This window comes from Gallus gallus, chromosome 6 (assembly GCF_016699485.2).
Source record: "Gallus gallus isolate bGalGal1 chromosome 6, bGalGal1.mat.broiler.GRCg7b, whole genome shotgun sequence".
Lineage (NCBI taxonomy): Eukaryota > Metazoa > Chordata > Aves > Galliformes > Phasianidae > Gallus > Gallus gallus.
Window position 1 is genome coordinate 11,877,017 of NC_052537.1, and position 13,828 is coordinate 11,890,844.

Genomic DNA, 13,828 nt, shown 5'->3' on the forward strand with positions numbered 1-13,828 from the left:
TTTCAAGTTGTGTAGCTGTTTGCTTAGGGGAGAGAAGTGTTTTAGAGCTGTGGCACAGAAAAGGCAGGATCGAGGTGTTTTGAGCAAGATCCAGTTTTGTCTTTACCAGGGATGCATCATTTTCTGGTGTCAGTACGAGGCACTAGTATTCCAGCTTTTGAGGGTTGTGGGTTTATTTGCGTGTCACTTAATAGTGGTATTTGCTCCAGAGATTCTGCAAAACTGCAGTGCATGAAAGCTTTCCTTGTACCTACATTAAACAGTTTGTGGGCTGGTTTGGCCTGGTTCCATGACTAATGGGGCAAACAGACACACAAACCCACACCCCAGGAAAGGGGGCAAGGGGAAAGGATTGGGAGACAAACTTAAAAATAAAACAGCAACAACAATCTGAGGAGGAAAGTTAATTTACTAAATATGATATCAGAATGCGAGGTAACACAAAATAATACAATAGAATTGTAATTGAGGCCAATAAATAAAATGAATACTAAACAAATTAAATGTGTCCAAAAAACTGAAGGCCTTACTCTAATGCTGCAGACAAGACAGCTGGGGAGCACACACACTGCAGAGATGAGAAGAAAGGGAAGAGGGAACATCTTGGTCTGTGAACAGTTTTGTCTTTCCCTCTGAATGAAAACCAGAAACTAAACAGTGAACAGTCCTCTGGGGTATGTAGTTCTCCTCCTCTTCCGAGGCAGCTATACCCAGAAGTAGCAATGATCCACAGGACTGGAGCATTAACACTTTAACTCCCAGTACACTATATGATGTTGTGATCTGGAATACCAATAAAAAATAAGAACCATGACACAGCTCTGGAAATTCCTCATTAGCAATGACATTACAAGAAGGGCTAAGTAGAATCTTAATCTTCACATTTAAATTCACAAGTGTTAGACACGCTATCACAAGGAGTTTAGAAACACACTTAAGGTAAAATCACTGAAACAAGATGAAGTTCTCTTTACAGGTATATTTTTCATTCATCAAGCTCAGGACTTTTTTTGCTGGGTCATTCAGCATGATCAGTTGCCACATAAGAGGTTTTAACTATTCAATTCTGCATTTGGATTTATTTACTAAGATGTGCGTGTGTGTGTGGGGGGGGGGAAACCACAGCAAGATTATAGTGAGACAGCAGAGCACTGTATTAAATTCTGTAGATCTAATACCACAGACAGTATAAACTCTGTAAAACAGCTTACTTCTACTGCCCTATAGACAACAGCAGCATTGGAGTAAAATATAAAAGCTAATTAGAAGTTTCTGCTGAATTATCTTACTATAGTGGGTTGGAAAAAAAAACAAGCCTATTAGTCTTGAACACTATAGATGGAGCAGAAATATACCCACTATCTCAACTGTGATTTTAATGTTACAGCATTTTCAAGCTCATATTCTGATCTGGGATCAGCATTCTCAAGACACAGTGAATTAGCGAACAGAATGAATCAGAAGTGCAGCCTCAGAAACAACGACAAAGCTTTTGTCTCTGGGCTTTCAGTTAACTCTGGCATTAAACCTGAGGGAACTCAATCCACTACTCCTCATGCAAGAACTCCTACACAGATCAGGAGCACGGAGATTATTTCCCCAAGTTTCAAGAACAAACTTGTGAAAACGTGCCTTGAAGTTCTTAGTTTTAAACTCTTTACTAGTAAAATTAAGTTATTAGAACAAAACTAAATGAAAGTGTAATTCAAAATTAATTCCTATCATTTTGATACATTTACATTACACTTCAGTTACCACAACCATTCCTGCCAAGATTTTTAGTGATGGAGTTACTGTTACAGATCGGTGTTACATGCTAGTATGCCACAAGTAGCAATCCACTTCCATGTCTTTAACAGTTTCCTCAGTCACCCTGAGAGGGCTGCAAAACATCCAGGGTGGTATTTCTCATTCAGCAATAGTGGTTCTACAAGAAGCTTATCTGTTGCACAAGAAGATTAAAAAAATACTTGTTCTAACTTGAGGATTAGACTTAGAAATTAAGGATGATTAAGGCCTGCACTCTGAACACTGCAAAGGAAGCATTATTTCACTTCATTCAGATAGGTTGTATCAGCATAGTACCATTATGGATGTGTAGAAGCAATACTAGTGGGGAAAAAAAGAAAAATCACCTGAAGGTGATTTTACTTAGTTCAAAGCATTACAAACAACTGCTTACAATTAATAACAATGCTTAACACATAACTTCATAGAAATTGCTCCAAAGTATTGTCTACATAAAAAATACAAGTAGTTTTAGATAACAGCATGCAGCTACAAACATATCCAACCACTCCACCTCTCTTCCTGAGAGAAGACTTACAGTCAGAACTACGACAAAACATTCTCAACACTGGAACCGCTTCCTACCTCCAGCTCCTCAGTATTCCTATGGGCAGTTTTATTCCCTATCATTAGGAAAATGCTACCCTTGGGCCCTTTAAACTCCATCACACATTATATAACCAATTTCCCAGACAGTAGTAGCTGCCAGCAGCTTTCGCCACAGGGTTGTCCAATAGGTCTCCCACAAAACTGACTTCCAGGAGCTGGTCTACTCATCCAGAACCTTCAGACTGCTTAGGATAACCTAGTAGTTGTGAATTACATGATTTCATTGGCCTTAGGGGATACTATTTTAAAATATGTCTAATTACAATACACAATAGCATATAATATAATCAGAGTATAACAGCATTATCGCATGTGGTATTTCCATGGGCAATTTGATCTCCAGAACTATTCAAGTAATAGTATTCCTAAGCAATATCTTAATGGTATAAACACAAAATGAGAAGCTTGCATAATACAGCAAGAGGAGAAAACTGGGACAAATTAAAACCCAGCCCCTACAGTTCCTCAAAACAAACCTCAGTTTGGAGAGTCTGGGCAATTCCAAGAAACATAATCCATCAAAAAGTTTGAAACAAAAAAAAAAAGAGATTATTGGTTTCAAAGACAGAAGTGTTACAGTACAAAAGGCTTTGAACAGATTATAGGGTACATCACTTATATCCAGCTGCTTTTTAAAGCTTGCAGCTGTTATCTGATGCTTTCAGAACCAAAGAGAGGCCTGGAGTAAAGTGCTTAAACACTGGTGCTCTTCAACAACCACAATGAACTTGAAACTTGGACTTGAATCTTTGAAGTGTTCCTCATTCCAAGGACATCTTCAAGTGCTGAAAAAGGTAAGGAAAGAATAAGCTACAGGCACTGGCAAAAAAAAAAAAACAAGTAAGACTAACAACACAGCATAAGAATCAGTTCCACAGTTAACACCCCCTTTGGGTGAGCCCAATTTAGAGTGTGCCATGCATTTAAGTCTTCTCACTTCCAACTGAATTTCAGAGAGACTATGAATTAAATTTCACTCCCTCCTCAGGAAGTGGTACTGTGTACGCTTGAAAAGGCCATTATTTTGAGCACTTGGTACAACAAGGCTATAACAAGGCAGACAACTCACCAGCAATTCAACACAGTCAAGGACAAAGCTAAAGGAAATCTTACAAGCTGTATAACAAAAAAGTCAGCAAAAATAAATGAAAAAAACCACCATGAACCAACGACCAAAAGTTCCCTTTAAATAGCTAGTTCAAAACTGAAAGGTTTTATGCCCTTATCTCCACTCCCCACCTCTAACACATTACCCCAAACTTAAGCACATGAAAGGTGGTGAAAACACAATCACTGATAAGTTCAGCAATCTGATTGCTTTCTTACCCTGGGGGAAAAACAAACAAACTGTTGCAATGGAGCAGAAACAGATTGAGTACCTTTTCCCCTTTCACCTTAGTGGAGAAGGACACTTTAAAACTTGGTTCATAGCATTCAAGGATTCATTGTAACATTGTAAGATTTACTAAAGATGCGCTGTTTCTGTTGTTTTGCTGCAGCATTAACACCAGTTCTTTAAATATAATTAATATTATAAATTTTAAAATAAAAACAATATAAAAATAAGTTAAATATGAAACTGATTTCTATCAATAATTCTAACAGCCATTAAGTGCGGGATAGGAAGTTCCGCACCAATATGCCTGCTTTGCAGGAGGCAGGACTCTATCACTGGAGGTCCCTTCCAGCACCTACAATTCCATGATTTTGTATTAGGGAAACATGAAAATGGATATTATCACTGCTCCATAGAGTTCTACTTGGATTCATGCACTGATGTACTACACTCTAACCACAAATAGTTTTGAAGTAATTGAAAAAAGGTATATGAAAGACAGATCCGTGAGATGATGGACAAGCTCAGCTCTGTTAAGGAACAATAAACAAGTCTTTTCTGATGAGCACACCTTACTCATGTTCATAGTTCACAGAACATCATAAACTGCAGTCCCTCACCCAAAACACTGCAGCAAATCCAGTCAAGCACTACTTCTAAAGTTAAGATTCGCATATCACGAACATCTGAATTACCAGCAAAGCTTCCATAGGAGGTATCACTTTTCCAACAGTTTTTCAAGGCCTTCTGGAAGAAGATAATGTTTTTTACTGTTCCTAGCCTTCCCATAGCCCGAGGGAAAAAGTCCCAGTTACTTCCAGTGAACAGATCCTCTTTTCAAACAACTGAACCTCTGCATGCTACATCACTATGTAAACATACAATCTGAACTCAGTACTGTTTCAAAAAAATACGTTCATTCCCGTTTGGACGGGCAGCCATATCTTAACCCTCCCTGTCCTTTCTTTTTTCCATCCTCAAATGTATTCCCTAGACATTTCCCCAGTGTCTAGCCACAGAGAAGGCAACATTTCCTTCCAACACCTACCATAAATACATAGGTGTTTGTGATTCAATTACATGTTGTTATCACATGTTATGAGTGACATGAAAGTATTCTAGAGAATATATTTTTCCTCTCCCAAAGAGACCTGTTACCCCACTTAACCTTAGCAAAGCTATATTCCTCTGTCTGAGAGCAAATCGGAATATATGACCTTGGAGTCTCAGCAAGTCAAAAATTACAGTATTTTTAAAAACCCAGAGGCACCACAGTTCATTACTGCTCTGTATATCTTTGGAGTTTGTGTGAAAAATGAGAAAGATTTTTTTCTATCACTACAAGGCTATGTGAGCATATCTTAATATCTCACACAGGAACACTATGCAATTGTAGGGCAAGCACTTTGTAAAGAGCTATGATAGATGTACTCTGTACCTCTCCCTATGTACTGCAGAGGGGGATACACTACATCTACTGAAAGAAAACGATGCATTTTTTCGCATGAAAGATCAGCAATACTTTCCAGTGCTTTCTTATCATGAGATAATAGTTTTGTGACACGATGCTGGTAAAGTTAATAGCTGTTAGATAATATCTGGATCTTGTTTGGTTTTTCTACCTTCTTCATTACACTGTCACTACCACACAGTTTCTGTTGCCCTTGTAGAAGTCACGCTGAAATCTGAAGTGTGCTAAAGTGAGAATCAAGGAGAAAAATTAACACCAGAAAGTAGACTTTTGCTGTGCATGGAGTTGTTCTAGTGATTCACATTAACACCACAACTTTCCATGGAATGAAAACGGTAACATTGAAGCTTTACAAATCTTCTCTGTATTCACAAGTAACGTTCCACACTAGTTCACCCATTTTTTGCTCTGAGTACTTAAATTTTGAAGAATATGTGAAGGACACTTACCAGTTGGGTGAATGAGGTGAAACACTCGGGACATCTGTATCTGTACTGTGCACATAATGCTTTGAAGAGCTGCGGTATCGTGCCACACCTACAAAGAAGAACATGGAGAAAACAGAATGAGGTAATCCACATACTAGCACTCCAGCTTGTCTCCAGCTGAAGATTCACTGAGCTGGAACCTATTATTTGTGACATTTACATAGGCTGTGGGTCAGCGCTTTCTGATTACATTACAAGCAATTTAGAGAGATACGCTTTGAAAAGAAATAAAAGCACCAAACCGGTTGCTTCTAAGGCTTTTTGATCAATATCAAACAGCAAGGTTGCAAATATCATAGCTCTAGAATATAGTTTAGTACTTACCATCCAAACAAACAATTACTTTTTCATGTGCTCTCTGCTTGGCAGCCTCGTACGTTCACAGCACAAGAAGCCTTGCATCCAAGTAATTGCATATGAACATCAGCATAAGCAACCATATTCCTTCCTGTAAATATGGGCTGAACCAATTGTGCTGGAAGATATCCTAGAAGAACTCAAAAGTCCGGAGAGTATTTTTGTCCCTCTCGGGGGACAGACAGCTCATTGTGCAAAAGGAGCGTGCAGGGATCATTAACACAATTTCTCAAAGAAACAGCAAGTTTCTACATGCTTGTTTAGAACACATTAAGGCTTCATTAAGACTTGACAAATAAGAATCAAGATACAAAGTGGAACAAACTAAGTGAGCAAAATCTTACTGACTCTGCTCTGTTAGTTGAAATTCCTATCCTATGTGTACATACCCTTCTACATACAGAGATTATTTGACAGAAGATTCTCGGATAACTTCAATCTTTTCTAACCTCTGCTCAACCATGTGAAGAGTTCAAGAAAGTTTAATAGACAATAGGAGAAGGCTTTGTTAATTATGGAGATTAACTTTCATAAATGCATACCGTGCCCCCTACACAAATAAAAACTATTTTCAAGGCAGAGTGTGTAAAAGAACAATTAACTATAGGTATTCAAACTATGTCTCACATTAATTTTAGTCAGGAGCACAAATACCAAAACTCTTAATTTCAAAAAGGCCACAGAGCAAGACAGCAGGAAATTCACAAAAGCATATACAGAAAAAAGTCCATACATTTGATTTCTTTAAGTCCTATGCAACAAGGTTGTTAAAATCCTTTGTAGAAGGAAAAAGACATCAGCTTGCACACAGCAATTTCTGCTGAAAGGTGTCCAGGTAATTTCTCTTCATTGCAGACAGTATTTCAACATCTCTTTTACACCTTGTTTTCATTAGGGAGAAAAAAAAAACATACCATTAAAAGCATTAGAAAGAGGCAGACAGCATCCTCAGGTGCTTCTGTAACATACACAGCAGTTCAATCAACATTTTTTCCACATAGCAGACTAAATAAATATGAAGATTTATCTAAACTGACAGAGACAGAAGCTCTGATCCTAAAAAAAAAATAGAATGAAACTTGTACTTGACAGGAAAAACAAAATCCTCTCAACTGTTTACTGCTTCAGCTTCTCTCTAAAAGAGATTGGGTTTAACAGAGCATTTACCCATATGGTATTTTGAATAAGTTACTCAGCAGATTCCTGTACAAGAGAAGTTCAATACATCAGCAGTTTGTCTCAGCAAGTTACATCTGTTTAGTACAGACTGAAACTGAATTCACTTAATTATTCACTCAACCTTTACACTTCCTCCCAGAGAGAAATTAAGCAGGGTGAACTTATCTAAAACTCAACTTTACTTAAGAGCTGTATGTGAACATACAACACAACAGAAAGAAAGCACAGCAACAACAGCAGAGCAGCAAGGTCCCAGGCCCCAGCAAGTGAGGATTTGCTCAAACACAACAGCTACAGGCACAAAAACAAAAGAAAGGGGAAAACCCCACTTACCTTCAGAAGACTATAGATTCACAGGGACCTCCAACAAGAGATACCCATCCTTCCACTGCCAACCCTTAAATGAGGGCTGGGAAGGGGTATATCCCGGGTCCACCACTCCCAGTCATTTAGCTACATTACATGCACCTGAGCTCCCCTGGGTTGGCCCTGCCTTCCCACCAGGTGCTCAATCACTCGTTTGAGCCCTGACTTAGCCTTTCCTCTATGCTACTTAATCCCTCTTTTAAACAACAATATGGCATCACAACTGTTTAGTGCTTGACTTCCTGTTGTATCCTGCTTAATCTCCCTTAAAATAAAAGTCTTTATATCCTTAAATGATAGTATTGCAAATGGAAAATAAGTGCAGTTTTAGTAGCCAGGATGCAGACCTGAAATTATTTTTATGTTTTATTTTATCTAATACCATAACACTTGCAATATTTTATGTTTGCACTTATAAGGGCTTTGCGCTCTTTTCTTCCACACTGTTGACATGTTTAATCAACCTCAAATAATGTCTTAAAGCTTTTTATCTTCTTCCTAAAACTCCAAGCTGGTATTTCAGCTTTTTACACTCTACAGTCCAGTTACCTGCAATAAACCTTGCCTAAAAATGGAGTAAAAGATTTTCCTCACTAGTTCTTACAGTACAGTCCTTGTGCTTAATCTATTTTTTCCTTGCATTTGTAGATGGCTTTCTGAAGTGTAAGTTTTGTTTTTCCTGTGTTTGCCCACAGTCCAGAGAAATGTCACTATGCGTTATGTAAATTTAATGGCCAGATTTGTTCCCTGCACACTTTAGGTTTTGCAACATACGTATGACAACTGAAGTATATTGAATAATGTAGGCAGGACTAATGATGCAATTGGAGCTAAAGCCCACGCTACGTCTCCACTTTAACTATAATAAACTTTATTTTGTTTCAAAAACATGCAGAGCTACGTATACTCTTTTAAAATCTTTATGTAAGTTTTAGGAAGGGCATGGCAGCTGTGATTACTTGTGAAATATATCAGTTTAAATGCTTTGAAATTCTCCAGAAGACTGGTGGTGTCATCTCAACAACAACAACAACAAAAAGCTGCCAAAATTCCTGTGGATTTGTGTTAGGATGACAGCACATGAAAGATAAAAGGACAATTATGCTTGCTCATTTTCAGCCCTTTGGATGTATTAGTGTCATTTAGGAAAACCCTCTGAATACCCCTCCAAAGGTAGGGAAAAGACTCTGAATGAGAAAGTTGAGTTCAGAAGTGAGCACCATTCCCGTTCCTGAGAAGTGAAAGGTTCCTCAGAAAAACCTGAATTGCTGCATTAGAACATTAAGGACTGCCCTTTGCATCTACTCATTTCTCAGATTATCTTCTGAAGCTGAACCTGTTCCAAACCACGCAGAGACTAGACACTAGTACTTTAAAATCTCTGCCAATACTTCTTTCTGTTGGTCTTGAAACTTCAATAATTGAGTTTTGTTGATCTTTGCTCTGTCTAACCTATTAACCTAATTAACCTATTTAATCGGAACTTACCTTCATCATTCTGGTGATTTTCTCTAAGGAAAATACTATTTCCTATTTTAGAAATGAAGCTACATGTGAACTACAAGTGCCTATTATTATTCACATTGAAATCCTGATGGTGAACAACGTGCAACTTGAAACATAATTCTCTTCATTACATCTGCCAGAGATAGTCCAAAAGTTACACCCTATAAAAGTCCAAATAGTCCAAATAGTATGAGAAATGGCCTGTGCTCTGCCGCCAGCCCGGTGTCCTTAGCGTCAGTATACACCTTGCCTTGATGACCGTGCAAATGCTATGCCAGGGAACTCCCAGCAATGAAAGACCTCCATAAGCAAAAGTCCCAATAAAGTCAACATGCAGGGAGCGTGGAGCAAATTAGGAGAAACTCACCCTCACTCATAGTTTAACAACCTGGTTTGACAACAGAAATGGGGAACTAGAGGTAGAATTGGACGTACTACAACAGGTTTTGCTTTAAAGATCACTACAGAGGTCTTTCTGGAACACGGGGGAAACATGAATAAACATCACACTGATCTTACGTATTACTTGGAAAGTGCCTGCAACACTTAGTAATAGTTTGGAAAACTCTAAGCTTCTGAGGCAGGTCTGAGTCAAAAAGGAGGACAGGTTCACAGAAGTGTTGCTGATGTCCACGCGATTAATGCTAAAAATAGTAAAGAAATTTTATGAAAAATTGAAATTCCTTCCTGAAACACTGAGCTCGAGACAGCTTCAGCTGGGTGTGTCAGGGATAGGCAGTTTGGATAGGAGCAACATGGCTCTCCCTTAATTTGTATTTGTGAATACAAGGGAGTTCTGAGAGGAAGGAAGCTCATAACAGACTTTGTGTGTATGTTATTGGCACTCACAATCAAAGCTTCAGCATCAAGAACAGATATAAAGGTGATGTACAGAGGACTGCTATGGCCATAGTAATTGCTATAGAAAGGATTGCCAGCAAGTAAAATTAACAGCAATTCCTGAACAACATATTTTAGTGTTCAAGAAATCTTTTCAGGCAGAACTTTGCCCTGAGGAGAGCAGTACAATATCGTCCTTACAGAGACAACTGGAGCAGTTCATCTACCAGTGCTCTCCAAAAGATGCTCTGCTCTTCTTCTACATCCTGAGGATTTTTACCATCTTCCTATTGTGTACATGTATTAAAAAACAAAACAAAACAAAAAAGCAAAAAACAAAACAAAACAAAACAAAAACCCAGAAATCATCCAGTGATCACAACCAGGTAGATTTCTTTCTCAGTGGAAAAGATCGAATACGAGATACTGAAAGATCTCTCCCAAAGATTTTACTTCACTGTTTTTTAACTGAAAACACAGAATGAGAGGCAAAGAAGAAAAACAAGGAAGGTGACTGGCAAAACAGAAACCTCGAGTGCCAAAAGCGGAGATGACTCTTTTCCATTTTCCTACCCATTATCAGGTTTCAAGTTACAAGAAACACTTGGAAATGGTGTCACGTCATAGCCCTGAGAAAAGATGGAACTGTCCTCGGTGGAGGTGGCTGCGTAACTCAGACATGCAGACCATGAATTCCCATCAACAGCTGGAGTAACAGAAGGGTTATCTGATTCCTTCGAGATTTCAGACTCACTGAAATGCACATGTTGCAGGGGAGGGGCAGGGAAGGGCAGAGTTGAGAAATAAAGGAAGAAAAAAATAAAACAGAAGCCAACAACACAATCACAGAAAAACAGACAAGTAGGCTTTTCCTTCTGTACAAAATAAACAAATAAATAAATCAGAAGTGTAGAACGTTCTGAGTCGGAAGGGACCCATAAGGATAAAGTACAGTCCCTGGTATAGAACAGCTCTTTCTAATGCTTCTCTAGAAGTTTTCACTGGGTGTATTATTTATTCAAGAAACATTTAAGCAAAAAGCATGGCATGTATTTAGTTGTATCAACGTCAACTCCTGATGGCCTTGATGGTTGTATGGGAACTGCTGAGTAATGGCATGAACCACTGATTGAGCACCTGGGGAAAGGACCCAGTCAGCCCTGGGAGCACAGATGAAGGCAATTCAGGTGTGTGACCAAAAGGGGTGGAGCCTGGCTGCACCTCTCTTAGACCTCATTTAAGGGCTGACTGCCAGTGAGGAATGATCTCTCTTTGGAGATCCCTCCTTTTGAGAGCTTTCCCTTGTAATCATAGAATCTTCTGTTGCTGGTGAGCAATCTTTTCCCCTTTTTTGTAGCTTCTTTCTATTGTGTTAGTTTTTCCATCATCATGCCTTTGTTGTGATGTTTTTCCTACTATATTGATATGTCCAGTAGCTACAAGGATGCAAGCTGTCTAGGGGTAAAGCAGGGCATTAATTTTCCCCCAGATTACTTCTGGTAAGCTGGATATAATTTTTAGTCCTAGTTCTGCTTAAGAATTATTTGTCTATTTTCCCCCTTTGTTTCTGTCATAAAACTAGATGACCTAGGCTATCTGTAAGCTGGGAACAGAACACAGCTATGCTCTGATATCTTAAAAAAAAAAAACAAACCTATGTTCTGAAATGATACCGCTCTAAAGCAAAGTCTAAGGCTGCTGTCTGCATTACTGCCATCAATACAGCTCAATAGAAAGGTGATGGTTCTTTCTGTGGTGTCCAGACCATGATCCATTTCCTGCAGTAATGCATACCTTGAAGGCCCTCAGCAGTTCTGGGAGGGGGGTGTGACAGGGCTGGGTTCTGGCAGTGGGTGGTGCTGCAAGGTGTGCTGCATCCAGCCTTGTATAAAAGCAGGAGCAGACCCTAACACTACTATGGGGTGTAGCTACATAGCTCCCAAGCTTTATATGCGTTCTACTTTTCAAGGAATGTCTCACCTTCCATAACCAAACTCACTTGTTCTTGTTAGCCTCATTCATGTTAGAATTAAGGTACCAGGACAAACTCCAGGATGAACACGGTATTAGAGGCCTTGGCTTAGAAACCAGCATCATTCCTTCATGTCAAACCCTGCAGTGATGGGCTGCAGCCCCCGAAATCAGCTGTGATGTATCTGTGCCCTCTGGAAGCTCACTCTCCGATGAGATTAACAGTGGCCTCTAGCCGGAGCCTGGGCAAACCGTTAGGAGTAGCATTTGGTAATTCAGCGTTTGGTTAAGGAGGCAGGGAGACGGGAGGAGCAGCTGGGAGGCGGAGCGTTGAGCGCGGCACGGCGCGATGGAGGACTGCGAAAGAACCGCGCCGGCCGAAGACGCCGCGCACTACCGCCTCTCGGCCGCGGCGACGGCACCGCGGTGCGCCTGGAGCCGCTGCTGGGCGCCTCCATCTGGCAGCGCTTCCGGCTGCGGTACGTGCCGGTGTGCGGGATGCGGGGCCCCGAGGGGGCTTTCCCAACCGGAATGGTTGTGTGATTCTGTTCTGGCAGGAGACGCTCCTCGGCGGCACCGCGCTGTGCTGGGACAACGTGGAGGATGAGTGGTTCGTTGTATAGCTCGTGCCGGAGACCACCCGTGCCTCTCCGGAGCTGATGGCCGTGCGGGGCGGTCCTGGTGGGGCGGAGGGCGGCCTGCGTTATCCTCCGGAACCCGCAGCGATGGGGCCTGCCCCCAGCGAGTGCCTTCAGCAGTGCCCCGCGTGGAGGTGTGTACGAAACCGGCTCCTCTTTGATCAGGGTCGATGAAAACGACGAGGCGTTCCTGCTGATAGAGGCGGCCGGTTTTCTCCCGTATTGGCGAGTCCTGAGAACAGGGTGAACACAGGAGCAGGTGGCCCACCGCAGCCTGTTGGGTAGCTCTTTCTTTCAACTCCCTCGTATCTCTAGCTGCTGAGAATTCAGGTTTCCTGGTTGGTGGTGGTGAGATCAGGGCTCAAGGCTTGCTTTGATCAACAGCGTGGTTTCAAAGCATATTGCCACACAGAATCTTCTACTCAGGAGCCTTCTGGTGTTAGGCTGAGCTCTCTGGCTCCTGTGTAGCCACTTGCACTTCTTCCTCCTGTGTTCTTGAGTGCTCACACATGAGAGTTTGCAGCCTGTGCCCACAGTTCTGCTGGAGGGTTCACCTGAGGTACATCACCAGCTGAAGGGAAACTTTCAGTGTTGCTGGTATTAAGGGGAAAAAAGATGTATGTGACTGAACCTGGAGATGCCCTGTGCCATGGATGGGGCCCTGGGCAGCCTGAGCTGCTGGGGGGCAGCCAGCCCAAGGCTGGGGCTGGGTGAGCTTCGAGAGCCCTTCCAACCTAAGCCATTCCGTGGTTCTCTGATATATGAAACACAACTTCGCATTGCTTGTGTGACTGTTCTTCCATCTGATGAAAAGGTTTCTGTTTGCCATGTGTTCTTTTGCAAGGGGGGGCTGCACATTCTGCTGTGAGAGACCGAAGAGCAGCAGTGGGAGCTATGTGCTGAATGCCTAACCATCTCAGAAGCATTAGAATTGTTATTTGCCCATTCAGAGGATTTCCTTGCTGCAGAACCCATTCAAAGAGCTGTGTATAAACACATCAGTGGGTATGTGTATGGTTTCTTGGTATTCTGTAACAGTACTGATTCTGGGCTGCCTGGGGAACTTAGTTGTATTCAGTCATTTTCCTGTTACCTGCAGTAAAGCTGGTACTCTTTCAGCTAGAAGTCTTCCCAGGGCACAGTGCTGTGCTTAAGAGGGAGCACTGTCTTTTAAGCTGTTGCAATATGTGGGGACTCTGGTGGTTTAGGGTTGGGATGCCACACCTACCCACGGCAGGAGTTACCTTCCTTCCTGTCCTTAAATACTCCAGTGAAAATG

At 41.1% G+C, this 13,828-nt stretch overlaps 1 protein-coding gene and 1 long non-coding RNA gene across 14 annotated transcripts in view; one reads left to right on the plus strand and one right to left on the minus strand.

The window, feature by feature from the left end:
• Positions 1-392: 392 nt before the first annotated feature.
• Positions 393-12,213, minus strand: LOC107053649. Its single transcript, XR_001467087.4, has 3 exons — positions 6,017-12,213; positions 5,654-5,741; positions 393-3,182 (listed from the first exon to the last, which is right to left on the minus strand). It is a non-coding gene; the product is annotated as an uncharacterized LOC107053649 (long non-coding RNA).
• A 30-nt stretch (positions 12,214-12,243) lies between these two features.
• The window catches only part of P4HA1 (prolyl 4-hydroxylase subunit alpha 1), a 47,037-nt gene continuing 45,452 nt past the window's right edge, over positions 12,244-13,828 (plus strand). For 10 of the 13 annotated variants that reach the window (XM_046942858.1, XM_046942856.1, XM_046942864.1 and 7 more), the window contains exons 1-2: positions 12,244-12,683; positions 13,394-13,554. The gene's annotated coding sequence lies outside the window, so the exon portion shown is untranslated. Of the gene's footprint in view, positions 12,793-13,393; positions 13,555-13,828 lie in introns of all 13 variants that reach the window. The other 3 variants (XM_046942854.1, XM_046942855.1, XM_046942861.1) reach the window with 2 other exon arrangements.